Source organism: Lepisma saccharinum, chromosome 13, assembly GCF_977018435.1.
Source record: "Lepisma saccharinum chromosome 13, izLepSacc3.1, whole genome shotgun sequence".
In the NCBI taxonomy this organism is placed as follows: Eukaryota; Metazoa; Arthropoda; class Insecta; order Zygentoma; family Lepismatidae; genus Lepisma; species Lepisma saccharinum.
Window position 1 is genome coordinate 16,221,650 of NC_139241.1, and position 16,125 is coordinate 16,237,774.

At 40.2% G+C, this 16,125-nt stretch overlaps 2 non-coding genes across 2 annotated transcripts; both read right to left on the bottom strand.

Moving 5' to 3' along the window:
* Positions 1-9,224: 9,224 nt before the first annotated feature.
* On the bottom strand, positions 9,225-9,341 carry LOC145997711 (U5 spliceosomal RNA). Its single transcript, XR_014443107.1, has one exon. It is a non-coding gene; the product is annotated as a U5 spliceosomal RNA (small nuclear RNA).
* A 1,557-nt stretch (positions 9,342-10,898) lies between these two features.
* Positions 10,899-11,014, bottom strand: LOC145997645 (U5 spliceosomal RNA). The gene has a single exon (XR_014443043.1). It is a non-coding gene; the product is annotated as a U5 spliceosomal RNA (small nuclear RNA).
* Positions 11,015-16,125: the final 5,111 nt, after the last annotated feature.

A 16,125-nucleotide genomic window follows, 5' to 3' on the forward strand; every position in this document is an offset into this window, starting at 1 on the left:
GACTGTTTTTATAACCCAAACAATGAAAACAAGGGCGATTTAAACTGAAAAACCGTGTGAATCGATGGGACGGATCCACACGCAAGACAAAATTTGACACAGTTCCTATCCTTGAAAAAAAACAACCTATTCTTCATTCAAGCTCATGTAAATAATACCACCCTAGAAATTATGATTGACAACGCAAGCCAGATTAGTATTTGTCCTGAGCATTTAATTCCCCCAATGCAAAGAAAATTCAAATGCACAGCATTTTTAAAGGCGTCACTGGTAACAGACTTCCTATCTCAGAAATTGTAATACTCCCCCTTCACATAGGAAGATATAGGTACTCCCACCCTTTTAGAGTTGTGCAATCCAAAGAATTACCTCCTCTCCTTGGCAATGACTTCTTGAAGACACAAAATTGTGACATTGCACTTAGTACTAACCTGTTAACTCTTAGACGCTTAGGCCATATTCTGAACTATAACCTTCCCACAAAATCACACACCTACACCATCCCTGGTGTAATTTTTTCTAAACTACACCCTACTAACAACCAACACAGTTTAGTAACAATCCCAGAAAATGTAACCCTAAAACCTAGAACCCGAACATATGTTCCAGTTTCCATCACTCCCCCCTCCCCCACAATATCCTACTCACACCCTCTCAGGAAACACTCCTTACATACAATATCCTCATACCCCATGCTCTCCTTAACACTTCTTCCCCTCTGTTACTAATTCATAACCCCTCAGAGAAACCAGTCACACTCAAATCCAACACCCCACTTGGCCAAGCAACCCCATGTGACATTCTAGTAGACATGACAGACGCATCCAACACTGACATGATTACCACTACATACGCATGCACGGAAGACAGTACAGAAAACACAAGACTGAAGGAAAGTCAGAAAAACTTTGACCCATCTTGCATCAGTATTAACCCTGACTTATCAGAGGCAGACAAACAAAAAATCATACAGTTAGTATTTGATTATGCTGATGTTTTAGCCTGGAAAGGCGATAAACTCACCACAACCCCAATTTATGAGTACGACATTGACATTGGCGACAATCAACCTCCCTATATGAGACAATACCCCATCCCGTTGAATCTTAGAGAGCAAATGAAAATTGAGCTTAACAAGCTCTTACAAGATGGCATCATTCGCAAGTCAGAAGGTAGTCCATTCCGACACCCAGTTCTCTTAGTGCGCAAGCGAGACAATTCGTTCCGCGTGGTGTCTGACCTTCGGGCACTGAATAAAATTATTCAGCCCTCTTCTCTCCCAACACCTAACATTGATAACATTTTAGCAGACATGGCAGGCAAGAAATATTACACAACCCTAGACCTTAAGTCGGCATTTTTTCAGGTAAAATTAACAGAAAGGTCAAAGAAAATGACCTCATTTGCAATTAGTAATTGTGGAAATTACGAGTATGAAGTACTGCCAATGGGATTGAAGACAAGTAGTCAGGTCATGAACAATGTAATGTCTATGGCTCTATCTGGCATAGACAGTTCCGAGATATCTGCATATACGGATGACATAATTTGCTACACCAACTCAGTTGACGCAATGCTACAAGTTTTACATAAAGTCTTTGCTAAATTACGTGCAGCCAATTTGTAACTAGGGCCAAATAAATGTAAATTTTGCTTTGAAGAAATTCCAGTCTTAGGCCATCTTGTGTCGTAAAAGGGATTTCAAATTTCTGATCACATCCTGCGTGCAATCAAAGAATTCCCTCCACCTAAATCTAAGAAGAATTTGAAATCCTTCCTAGGCATATGCAATTTCATCAGACGCTATGTACAAGGGTTTGCGGAAACCGCAGAATGTTTGTTCAAATTACTCAAAAAGAAAGTAAACTTTCATTGGCATGAAGAGCATCATAAAAGCTTTGAGGCATTAAAAGACAAAATTATTTCCGCACCCATTCTTAGACCTTATGACCCAAAGCAAACTTCATGCGTATACATCGATGCGTCCTACCAGGGTATGGGTGGTTGTCTTATGCAGAAAGATACTGATGGAATACTACATCCGATAGCCTTCTGCAGCAGACACCTTACAGACACTGAGAAAAAAGCAGATGTCTTTTCTCTTGAAATTGCAGCTGCCTTTTATGTCCTAAAATCATTCAAATTCTTCTTAATCAACACACCCTTTATAGTTTTCACAGATAACCATGCATTGTCTTACCTTAGAACAACAAAACAGTTGTCCGGGGTCCTTGCTCGAAGATCACTCTTCTTCCAAGAGTTCGACTTCCAAATCCACCATATCCCATCATCACAGAATGGTATTGCTAATGCTCTATCGAGGAATCCTGTAGACCCAGCCCCTTCCTTGCCCAACGACACAGCACAAGACACTTCCCTTGACACAGACGAGGAGGACATACTAAATCAAGTCTTCATGTTACAATCCGATGACTTTGACATAGGTACGGCACAGAGAGAGGACCCATACTTACAAGCATTAATCAAAATTCATGAAATCCACCCAGATGCTGATCACAAATTAGAGAAAACAGCCTACTAATTTGTTCTTGACAATGGAATCCTTTATAGGAACACTAAATTTTCACCAGGCTATAGAAAACAGTTATGTATTCCTCAAAAACTAAGAAAAGAAGTGTTTCAATTAATTCACAGTAACAAAATGATGGCCGCACATCAAGGTGCTGCTAAAACGTACTCCCATCTCTCTTTACGCTACTATTGGCCTAATCTAAAGAAATATGTGTACGCTGCAGTACGCAAATGCACTGAATGTCAAGTAGCAAAAAGAGCTCACGGAGCCGTACAACATACACTGCAAACGAGCCCACCCGCTAGTCATCCCTTTAGTCAAATACATATTGACGTGTGTGGACCACTGACTTCAACCTCTGACACAGGACACAAATATTTTCTATCCGTTGTTGACAATTGTACCAGATTTGCCATAACTACAACCCTCCCCAACCATGATGCCAACTCAATAGCTAATGCTCTTGTCTCCCATGTTTTTCTCATTTTTGGTCTTCCAGAGACGATTATGCTTGACAGGAGCTCCCCAAACTGTAGCAAATTAATACAGGAATTATCCAAAATTACTGGTGTCACATTAAAATTTATTGATACTGCTGCACACTTCAGAAATGGTGTAGTCGAATCATCTTTTCACTACTTGAAATCCATCATGAAAACTTATGTGGTACAAAAACAAGGTACATGGCATGAACTTTTGGCTAGCGCGACCCATGCCCACAATGTAAGTACACATCTTGGCATGAACAACTCCCCCTATTTTTTGCTATTTGGACAACACCCTAGGTTAATTGCAGATGCTGTTCTCCCCACTAATCCCAACGCCACTATCCACTCTAATGAACAGAGAATAGAACAACTCCAAGCCGCTCGAGAACTAGCACACAAACATTTAGCAAAGCGATTTGAGCAGCAAAAACAATATGCCGACAAAAAGACACAACACACGACCTACTCCCCTGGACAATTAGTGTATATTTTGGACACTACCCCTCATCGCCACGTACCCAAGGCCTTTTCGTCCTCCTACAAATTTCAAGGGAAAATAATTTCACAAAACGACGCCAATTCCTATTTGGTGGAATACACCGATGGTCGTGGCAAACTGAAAACCGATGCTATCACGATTCACCGTTTGAAAACAAGGCACCTTGACTCGGACGAGTCTGTCACTTAAATATTCAATTTTTCTATTTTTTCTCCGTTGCACAGTCCATTCACACTTTATAAATATTCTTTTCGCACCATGTCAATATAATACTCGTATTTTCGCAACGCGATTTTTTCACCAAGCCGCACACAACAACGAGCACATGTAAAAACGGAAGTTCCGCCATTTTGATTCCCGTAGTACCCTCTTCTTCCTGTTCCCTCCTCCTCAATACTGTACACATAAAAGAGTCGGGAATTAACTTTAAAAGCAAGTTCGAAGACTAAAATAAACTTTTAATATTCCACAGAGTAATAATAATAAAGAAGTAGAAAGAAAAAACGGCCAATCAGGAACGTAGTCTCTCAACTGACTACTGGTTGAGTACGTGAATTTTCCACTCGCTAGAGACAACGTGATTTTTTCTGTCTGCAGCAAGCAGATTGTAAGAAAAAAAAAACCTCGCACAAGTATATGCGCATGCGCGACCTACCCGTAGACGAATCTCGCACAGCTGACGATGTAGCAATCGCCTCGGCTCAAGCAAATACATCGCGGAGCGCAAAACGTAAACAAATGGTAATAAAATACAAACAAATAAAAATGCAGAAGTTTATATTATAAACTATTCAGTCTCGAGAATCTCTTGCATTACAATTTGTTATTCCTTCTCTTTTCTAATTTTTCATTAGTGATCTTTTACAATTTTATTTGAGTAGCTTACTCGGAAAACAATTTTTTTTTTCATCACAAATCTCATGCTTAATACATGATATATTTTTTTTATGCAAACTCAGTTTTAAAATTGTATCTTTGTCCCTTTCAGGGTTCACTAACGACAATGGCAGTACTGTTACTACTTTCCTTTTTTCCCTCATTTTTTCGGTCACCATGGCGACTGAACATGTGAAAATCATCTCGGGAATTTATCTGAAAGAATTACCAGGGACCATCCCTTATCATTATACCATCCCCATCTACTATAATGTGAAATTAGAAATGCCTAAACCCCAGCACTTCCCATCAACACTACATAATGCCATGTGCAACAAAGGTGAAGAAGATTCCAACCAATGTAAACTTGCGGTCCAACTCCAAAATTTTCATTCACACCTTTTTTCACACCTTTCCCTCTCCACACGACAAACTCCCAACACTTCCGTAGTTAGACAAAAACGTGCACTTCTTGGCTTTATAAGTAGCATTGCTAACTATTGCTGTGATTTTGCCACTACTAAGCAACTAGAACCCTTATTCCAAAATGCTCATGAAGTAAAACAAACGATATCTAACATTAAACTACAACTGCAAGCTAATCATATTTTCTATCAAAATTTAACTGGTGAAATTCACTCTTTCCAACATCAGATTGAGGATGTTTTTACTGAATATGCTAACCACTCTGATAGTTTGGCTAGAAATCAGGCAGCATTAATTAATAAACTCAAAAATTTAACAATCAAAGATGCGCATCAAGCACAGGCATATCTCATCGAATTTATGACCCTAACCTTGCAGCTTAGCCAAATTTTCACCCTTTTTGAATATGAGAATACCATTAACAATTGTAAACATCATTTTCTCTCTGAACATGTAGTATCTAAAACAACATTGCACCGAGACTTGAAAAAGATTCAAAAAAATATTCTTCATACTGGATTTGATATAGCGATTCCTCTCACCCTTATTGACATGTATTATCAGATACCACTGTCCCAATGCAGAATTTCTGCTGATGCTGTCAATATTGAGTTGAAGGTGCCTATCACTTCCACTCAGAAGAAATATAAACTTTATTTAGCAATCCCTGTCCCCTTTTCATATCAAAATTTAACATGCGTAGTGTCGCATAATCCATCGTATACCGCCATTGATGATTCTCATAATGTTGTCACTATTAGCGGTACAGACTTTGAAAATTGTCAGGTCCATACACAGAAATTGTGCCTTCTGCCTTCTCACACAGGAAGACACGATGGGCTCAATTTCTGTTTTTCCAAATTGATTCAAGCAACAACCGTGGCTGATACGATGAATGGGTGTACCTACACATGTCACGAATCCCACCTCACTGATGTGGTCAAATTAGATTTGAATGTTTATGCAATAATTAATCCTCCTCCTACCATCACCTTTTTTTATGCTAATGGCTCCACTTTACATTATAATCTTACCACTTTTCACGAACCCGGTGCAGTATTGTTACACGTGGCTTGCCGTACAGATGTACTTATCACCCCCGATATCAAAATTCATGCTATCTTTCCTTGTGGTTTCGATCATTCAACAATCCACCGAACAATTCATATCCTTCCTGCTGCCTGGACCAACAATCCCAATTTTCTACTCGACACCCATTATAAAATTTTCCCCCTTGTGAATGCAACGGCTCTTTATCATAAACAATGGACATTTCATATCCCTCACCTTAACCTTTCCCAATATAAAGTTCTTTACATCCCTCCTATAACTCCACTTTACCGACATGCGGATTTTCCTATCATTATAATTTTTATCTGGCTCACATGTCTCACTCTAGGTGTCATATACCAATTTAAACTTCTCCAAATTCCCCTCTTCTTATGTTTACTTCTAAGGCTCGTGCACTTACCCCTCATGACCTTGTAAAATCTCCTGCACATACAACCTCCTATCTCTTCTTAATTTTCATAGCTCTCCTGCTTCTTTGTATTTGCATTACATACATGTACTTACGTCTAAAACGTCACACTTCTTGCTGTTCATGTTGTCACCGGCGAACCCCATCTCCTCCTAAGACATGTTCCGCCCCTATTATTAGTCCTTCTATTTCCGTAGCTGCTATATCTCAACGTCCCGCACATTCCCCACTACCCCCTCCCACTCTTCGTCAACTAACAGCTCCCACTCGCTTAGCTCCTCCTCTTCCCACACATATCACCTTTAATGATGGCTACTGTCTACCCACCCCTGTCATTTCCCTTATGTCCCCTTCGACACCGACTTTTACTCTTCCGCACTTAGGCGAACACCTTGTGTTATAACTTCCCCTTCCTTACGCTTGTCGGCTCCCCCTTACACAACGTCACCATCTGGCCATGCTACACTCAAGGCGTTTTCTCAAGCATCTCTTCGGCAGTTCCGCATGCAGCCAGTCACCCAGCAGTCGGTCAGCGAGCATTCAACATGGCGCAGCAGTCATCCTGGAGCAGTTGTACATGCAGCCAGCCAGCCAGCAGACATCCTGCAGCCAGCCAGCCAGCAGACATCCTGCAGCTAGCCAGCCAGCAGACATCTTATTGCAGATCTTCAGGCAGACATCCTGCAGCCAGCCAGCCAGCAGACATCTTTTTGCGGCTCATCTTGCAGATCATCAGACAGACATCCTGCAGCCAGCCAGCACATCTTCTATTCCAGACATCATGATGCAGACATCATGCAGCCAGCCAGACACCATGCCGACATCATGCAGCAAGCACATAAACATGTAGCCAGCAGACCACATGCAGCCTGCAGCTCAGCATACCACCAGCGGTCAGCATTCCAGCTGAACATTCAGCCAGACCAGTGCAGTACCAGCTATACCGACAGCTCCAACTTCTTTTTTTTACACATTATTATATACAGGGTTTTTATTTTTCTTTACTCAATGTACCTTCAATTATTATTTCAAAATATACTCTCCATAACCATCTCTACTCTGCTTCGTAACCACTCACAGTGGATACATCTTGGCCAGGGGAATGATGAAGGAATTAGGAGCATAAAGGGAGAAACATTAATTTGCCTCAAACATCGCTCTGAAGCTCGCAAGTTGAACGCTCATTCACCCCACATTCCACCGGATGCAGAGTCGAGCAACAAGAACTTTCCACTTGGCTCTGCACAGTCAGCAAGGCAACGGCCCTCGCCAGCGGTGAGTGCACTTCCGCTGTAAATTTCCATCTGCATCCAGGGATACCCCAGGTGCACAGTGGAGGCGCAAAGTCCACCAACCTATGACTCAAATCCAATGTATAAAACCCCTGGAGACAGTAAATCGATCTCTCACTTCGCTCGAATATCACCACCAAACTGATCGACGAGAAGACGACGACGGCCTGCTGAGAGATTCCTACGTTACGAGGCGGCAACAAGCGAGAAGTCCATAAGCAGTCCGGATTAAGCCAGCCGAAGAATCTGCAGTTCATTTACAATTCAAGTCGCCGAATTGCCTGCCGTCTCTTATCGTCATCTTCGATCTCTCCAGCGGGCACCTATCACCTGTCACCGTCGCCGGCGCCAGAAGCCGAGGGCCAGACCTACAGCAAGGGGTGAGTAGCGTTCAACATCACAGGCTCCCAACAATCCTTCATCAGCTCCCTTAAGGGAAGAGGTGGTTAGCCAAGTCAAACTTAAGACCTATCGTATTTATCTGAGCTACGTCCCGGCGTGACTCGATCCCGTACCTTACCCGACGTCACGCTACAATATGTAGTGATGGAATCTCGAAATTTACTATAGATTGGGCAATAGCCATTAATATAGAACAAGATTGTTCCGTGAAAATTACTTAACGTAATGATTCTCGGCATCAAAGGAAGTTACATTTCGACAATTGTAAATTAGAGAGAAAGAAATAAGTAAAAGGAATTTTGTGTTCCAAAATTTCCTATCTTTCGCTAACGACTTAATTTTCACAATGTTACTTCCGTACAGGGTTTCAAATTTGTGTTTTTTTCTTTGTTTTAACATGCTTTTAACGTTGATTTGTGGAAAAGGATATATATTTTTTAAAAAATAAAACTTTTAAAACAAAATGCCAAGATGCCATTTTTTTAAGAATAATGAATAACAAGGTATCTGTTGAACATCCAAGGTTGGATTGTGTTCATATTACAAGCAAACGCTTGACTAACTTCTTAAAATACACATTTATGTGAGTCTTAAATCTCGCCGGTACGCTGTTCGAGAAGCTCCAACTAATCCACAGTAGCCAGGCCCCACTGAGTCCAAGTGGTAGCTTCTGATTAATTATCATCATGAATGGAACTAAATCTTAAATATCTGCATAATTCATAGCCATGAATTTTAAACGTGTCCCACGGTATTCATCACCATTTGTGTGTTACTTGATGTACATTTTGAGCCACTGAGCAGATTCTAATGCACAATAAAGAGAATGATACTCATTTAAAGAAAAGGCGTAGTTACAAAACACACAAATAATCACAAACTATCAACCGTCATGTATCAAAATGTGTTTTAAACAAATCTGAAAAGAAACATGTTTCAAACGCTTTGATTAAACATTTGAAAAAACCAAAGAAATATGTTCTAAACGGAGAAAACATGTTGTTTAAAACACTTTGTTTTGATCACGCTAACTCTGTTTCCATACAATCCTCTCTGTGAAGTCATTTCCATGTTCGGCTTCGTTGTGAAATGACAAGAGCATTTGGAAATTTAGCAGCAAGCGCCCATACAGATCCTCCTGCCTGCAAATTTCAGAAGGTGAGAGATTATCAAGCTGAGCAAGAGCACACATTTTCCCCTACACTTTTCGTTGTGTTTGCTAATCGGGCTCAGTTTGTACCAACCCTTTAGAAAAAATAGTATTAGACTCGTTTGTTGTTCCCCTCCACGGAAATCTTTAGTAAAAGGCGAAAGATTTTTTGCGTATGAAGGGAAACCAGAGTTGTTTCCAGGCCACCAATTTTTCCTAGCATATGTTGCAGTTCTATTAACTGCTCATGGGAACTTGTAGGTTCCGTATGAAATTGCCGTTTTACTTGCCGAAACATAAAACCTCGTTTTGTGTGATTTTCGTTTCTTACAACGAGAGAATAAGGATATAAATCCGTGCCGATTTCTAATTTGCGCCATGTGCACGGACCAACGTACACAAATGTTAAACCTACAGCAAATTCTGCCATCTCTCGGCCATTATTTCAACTAGTGGGTACTTGGCAACAAATTCCATTTCACGTAGAATTTTCAGTTTACCTGTTCTCATATACAAGACGATTATACTTTCGGGTTTCTCCCACAGGCATGCTTAATAATGTTTCGTAAAGAAACCAAACCAAAGCAAGAAAGAAAATTATCGCAGTTTTTTCGGTTGTGACGGGTCACTTTCATGTCATGCGATTCTTGCACGTATATATGTAGTGATGGAATCTCGAAATTTACTATAGATTGGGCAATAGCTATGAATATAGAACACGATAGTTCCGTGAAAATTATTTAACGTAATAATTCTCGGCATCAAAGCAAGTTACATTTCGACATTTGTAAATTAGAGAGAAAGAAATAAGTAAAAGGAATTTTGTGTTCCAAAATTTCCTATCTTTTGCTAACGACTTCATTTTCACAATGTTACTTCCGTACAGGGTTTCAAAATTTGTGTTTCTTTCTTTGATTTAACATGCTTTTAATGTTGATTTGTGGAAAAGGATATATTTTTTTAAAGAAATAAAACTTTTAAAACAAAATGCCAAGATGACATTTTTTTAAGAATAATGAATAACAAGATATCTGTTGAACATCCAAGGTTGGATTGTGTTCATATTACAAGCAAACGCTTGACTAACTTCTTAAAATACACATTTATATTAGTCTTAAATCTCGCCTGTACGCTGTTCGAGAAGCTCCAACTAATCCACAGTTGCCTGGCCCCACTCAGTCCAAGTGGTAGCTTCTGATTAATTATCATCGTGAATGGAACTAAATCTTAAACACCTGCATTAATCATAGCCATGAATTTTAAACGTGGCCCACGATATTCATCACCATATGTGTGTTACTTGATGTACATTTTGAGCCACTGAGCAGATTCTAATGCACAATAAAGAGAATGATACTCATTTAAAGAAAAGGCGTAGTTACAAAACACACAAATAATCACAAACCATCAAACGTCAAGTATCAAAATGTGTTTTAAACAAATCTGAAAAGAAACATGTTTCAAACGCTTTGATTAAACATTTGAAATAACCAAAGAAATATGTTTTAAACGGAGAAAACATGTTGTTTAAAACACTTTGTTTTGATCATGCTAACTCTGTTTCCATACAATCCTCTCTGTGAAGTCATTTCCATGTTCGGCTTCGTTGTGAAATGACAAGAGCATTTGGAAATTTAGCAGCAAGCGCCCATACAGATCCTCCTGCCTGCAAATTTCAGAAGGTGAGAGATTATCAAGCTGAGCAAGAGAACACATTTTCCCCTACACTTTTCGTTGTGTTTGCTAATCGGGCTCAGTTTGTACCAACCCTTTAGAAAAAATAGTATTAGACTCGTTTGTTGTTCCCCTCCACGGAAATCTTTAGTAAAAGGCGAAAGATTTTTGCGTATGAAGGGAAACCAGAGTTGTTTCCAGGCTTTTTTTTCCCCGGTCATCCGTTTAGAGGGTTATGTCCCTCTCTTCGGCACGTGCTAGATACTTTAAATATATAATAATAATAGTAATAGATAGGTAAGTGCACTTTTTTCTATTTTTGGGATTATGAAATGAACATTAACCTTGTCTTGAAATGTCCTTGGATTTTTATTGCTATATTATATTACACCCTACTTTCATTCTTATGTTAGTAAATAAATACCCTTTCTTGTAGTTTGATTCTTAGTTGCAAAATGAAGGGTATAAATGTGGTCGTAATTGTGGTGGATGATGAATGGTGTATAGTTCATAATCGGGATGTCTGGGCCCGATGGTCAGAGTATACAGAGTTAAAATATGTTGTAATGGAGTATACAATCTGTATGGGTAACAGTCGTGTATTGCATCTTCACGGATTGTGTGAACCAACGGTGGGTGTTCTTTGTCCACTTTGTTATTTATATATTCTTTTCGCAATGCCTCTAGGAAAACTTATTCGTGTGTATAAGAGTCGAGTTAGACTTGGTAGTTTGATTCTGTATGCCAGTCGACATGCATGTCTCTCTATGATTTGTAGTCGTTCTTAGAACGAGTCCCCTGCTGAGAGCCATGCTGTATGTCCATACGTAAGTACGGGCCGAAGAAAGGCCATATAGGTATTTAGGAGGATGTTTGCTCGAAGTCCCCAATTCGTGCCGACAAGTCTCTTCATCAGCTGTAGTCTGTTTTTGGCTTTCTTTTTGATGTTCTGCAAGTGTGGTGTCCATGTTAGTTTTGTGTCAAATATGACACCAAGATATTTGACGCTGTTGGTAGGAATTATGCGTGTGCCACTGATCTTAAGATCTAACATACTTGGATTTCTTTGTACCCTTGGACGACATCCAATAGGAAGAAATAATATGTCTTGAGTTTTTGCACTATTGATGGTGAGTCTCCAAGTGTCGCACCATCGTTGAAATACATTAATAGCTGGTTGCATAATGCGATTTATTGCTTGAATTGTAGAACCACAAGCCAGTAGAGCTGTATCATCAGCGTATTGGTATGTTGACACCTGAGAGAATGTTGGCATATCTGCGACATAAAGTAAGTAGAGCAATGGAGATAATACCGATCCTTGCGGTACTCCGGCGTTCAGGAAGATAGGGAGAAACAGATTGTTATTTATTGTTACATATGCCATTCGGTTGGTAAGAAAGTTGAAAATTAATCGAATGTAACAGAAAGGAAGGCGAAACTTATGCAGTTTATATATGAGGCCGGTGTTCCACACTTTATCGAATGCCTTTTCAAGATCGAATAGTATTAAACAAGAGGGTTTAGATGTATCGTACTGGTTGTAGATTCGATTTGAGAGTCTTAGTAGGTTATCCAAGACGCTAAAGTGTGGCCTAAATTCGGCTTGGTGTATCGGGAGATAATTATTTGACAATAAGTGAGAATGTAAACGGCGGACTAAAATTTTTTCAAGGATTTTACTGAGTGTTGACGTTAGTTGTATAGGTCTATAGCATTTTGGGTCTGTACGATCTTTATCAGGCTTCGGAAACATGAGAACCTTCGACACTTTCCATTCGACAGGGTAATATCCAGTGCGAAGGATTAAGTTGTATATCACGGCGAGAAATGACAACATTGCTAGTGGAGCTTTCTTTATCAAGACATATGTGATGGAATCAAACCCTGGGGCAGTGTTTCTTTTGTTGCGGACTGCGTTTGTTATATCATCTATGGTGATTAAAGTAGTAAGAGGGTGATTTGCGTTGATAATATGATGAGGACTGGGTTGCAGTTGTCTATTTTCAGGATGTACCTTCCTTGTTATTTGAGATTCTAATCTGCTATTAGGAGCAAGCGGAAGCGGAGGAGTAAATGTGTCTTGGAGAATCTGTGCAAATTCATTTGCCTTTTCGTAATCATTTGTAAGAGCTTGTTGTTGTGAAAGAAGGGGATACGTAGTACTTGTATGTTTTCCTGTAAGCATATGAAATCGTTTCCAGAATTTACTAGGATGGCTTTCAGCATCAAGGTGATTACAAGTGTCGATCCACTGACGCTGTTTGTGTGCCTTTATGTAGTTATGGACAGTTCTTATCCATTTGCGGTGAACTCGCAGACATTCAGGGTTCCTTGTTTGCACGGATTCCCGATAGGCACGACGTGGTGCAGTCACTAGATGAAGGTATTTAGGTGGTAGTTTAGGTTTAAAACTGTTCACAGTTATCTGTGGTATATGTGTGCTTGCTGCTTGTTTGACTTCTGACGTGATGTTTTATACAGCCTTATCTTATTCGTCAGAGTTCGTTGGAGGGGTGAGATTTTGAAAGACAGTGGAGAGATCTTCTCGATAACCTTCCCAATTTGCTCTGTTATAATCGTAGATCCGCTTTGGAGGAGCCTGTTTGTGTTGAGCATAGTGGTGCACTGGTAGAGTTATTTTAATTGGTGCATGATCACTTCATATCGGTGCAAGGACTTCTATGTTAATTTTGTCAGCTAAGGAAGGTGACACAAAAACTACGTCGGGGGTTGTGTTACTCTCTGGACGAGTTGCAGATGGTAAATCTTGAAATATACCTGTAGTATTGTTATCGATGGTAGTGTGGAAAGCTGTTCGTTCTGCATTTGTTCGACTATGTATATTAATATCAGCTAGTATGAAGTAGTGACGGTATGTAGAAGCGATATAAAGAAAGAAGTCCGTATGTAGAGGGCTAGTGGGTCGTATATATACAGTAGCCAATGTCACATTTATACTTTTGAGATAAAGTGTGGCAATAGAATATTCTTGGTATGGAAATTGAGGTGGTAATATATTTGTTCTATAGGGAAATTTTGGCTTGATCCCTAGGGCTACTCCACCACATAATCGTTGCGCCGTTGTAGGACCAGGTGTATGTAGCAAGGAATACCTGGGTATGTAAAGGGGTGTGGCTTTGGGGATACGGGTTTCATTCAGTGCAAAGAAATGAATGTCTTCTTCCAGGAGAAGTTCCTGGAATATAGCTTTATGTTTCGGTAGAGAACGGATGTTCATAAATAGGAAATTATATTGTATATAGCCCGCCATAATTATATAAATAACAGTTAGGTTTCTAAACTTCAGTTTCCAGTGGTACAATTTGAAAATGTACATGTGGACCAGAATATGTAGCAAACAGGTGGACACGAAAAAGAGTCTTAGCTGTCTGTTCTATCTGTTGTAATATATGTTGGCGTAGAAATGGGTGGATATTTTGTAGGGTTAATGTTTGAAATCTAAGTAGATCTTCAACAGTCACTGGTTGTTTCAGAGAGTTCTGTGGTGGAGTTGTAGAGTCCATAGTTCTTAATGGTACAGTTAGGTCAGGGCGTGAGGCTTCGGGTTTTGGGCGTGCAGCACAACGGTAACTATATGAGGGATGAGCCTGTTTGCACGTGTTACATTTGGGTGGTGCATTCAGATTTGTGCACTCTTTAGTCGTGTGTTGGCCAGAACAATAGCCACAGATAGGTGTTTCGGGGCAATTTGCCGTAGTGTGGACGTTGTATTTCTGGCAGCGTTCACATCGTAACGGAAGAGGTGCCCTTGAATGCGATGGTTCAACCCTGTGTCGTTGGCGATATATATAAGCCCCTTCATGAAGTAAGCGATCGATTGTGCTGGAACAGTCTGTTATTACTCGCATCAGGTAAGTTGGTCCGTTGTTGTTTTGGATTCGAACGCATTTTATAATTTCATGCCCTTCCAAACGTAGTTCTTCTAATACTTCTTGGTCAGCGAGTTCTGGATCTACGCCTTTAATAACGACTGACATGTGAGGTGGTTTGTTTGGGGGTGGTGATTGTTTGGCAGTTTTGGGTGTCAGTTGGGATAGAGCAGCCTGTGGTCCAAAAATTTCGAACGAAACTTTGTTTCTCAAGGTGGATAGAAATTGCGGATCTCTGGATTTTATAATGATGCCATTTCTGGTGAATATAATTTGTTCTACTTGTGCTCGGGGGAGGTATTTTTGTTACTGTTGAAGAAGCAACTTAGGAGTTCTGTACTTGAGGTCGTAATTTTGTAGTAGGAAGTTGTAGACAGTGGAATTTTCTTCAGTTCGGCCATCAATTTGTGTATTATCTCTGGGATTTAACTTTGGATTGCGTGTTTGTTCGTGGTATTTTTGCATCTTTTGGTGTTGGAGAGGGGATCGAGAGCGATCCCTAGCTGTCTTTGAATCAGCTGAGGTGCTTCTTGAATTTCCTCGGTCTTCTTTTTGTATGTTCCTGTCTCGAGCGTGTGCACCCCCAACTTGTTGGGGGAGCCCTTTATGCATGGTGAGCGAAGGGAGGCAACCTAGTAATCCTTTTCAAAGACGAAACAATTAGGAGACAGAGTTATTTCAGGTGTTGCAAAAATAAGCAAAGTACAAGGTGCTGCAAACGAGAATTGTAGCACAGTTTGCTTCAAAATAAAGAGAGTACAAGTGCTGCAAACGTGGATTGTAGCATGGTTTGCTTCTAAATAAGCAGAGTACAAGTGCTGCAAACGAGGATTGTAGCACAGTTCGCTTCTATTTAAGGAGAGTACAAAGTGCTGCAAACGAGAATTGTAGCACAGTTTGCTTCTAAATAAGCAGAGTACAAGGTGCTGCAAACGGGAATTGTAGCACAGTTTGCTTCTAAATAAGCAGAGTTCTTACCAGTGTTTGCAAACGTGATTGGCAAACAGTTGCTCCAAAGTAAGCAGTAATGGTTGTATGTCCCTTCACAGCAAGGCGTTCTGCCGAAGGCACCTCGAACACACCAAACCACTGTATAGGATTCAGTTTCATACAGCCGTCCGTTCCAAACGTGCTGAAACCAAACCCACAGTGAATGTGTCAAGGGGACCAACCGAGAGAGATGTGTTTCCAGGCCACCAATTTTTCCTAGCATATGTTGCAGTTCAATTCACTGCTCATGGGAACGTGTAGGTTCCGTAGGAAATTGCCGTTTTACTTGCCGAAACATAAAACCTCGTTTGGTGTGATTTTCGTTTCTTAAAACGAGAGAATAAGGATATAAATCCGTGCCGATTTCTAATTTGCGTCATGTGCACGGACCAACGTACACAAATGATAAACCGACAGCAAAT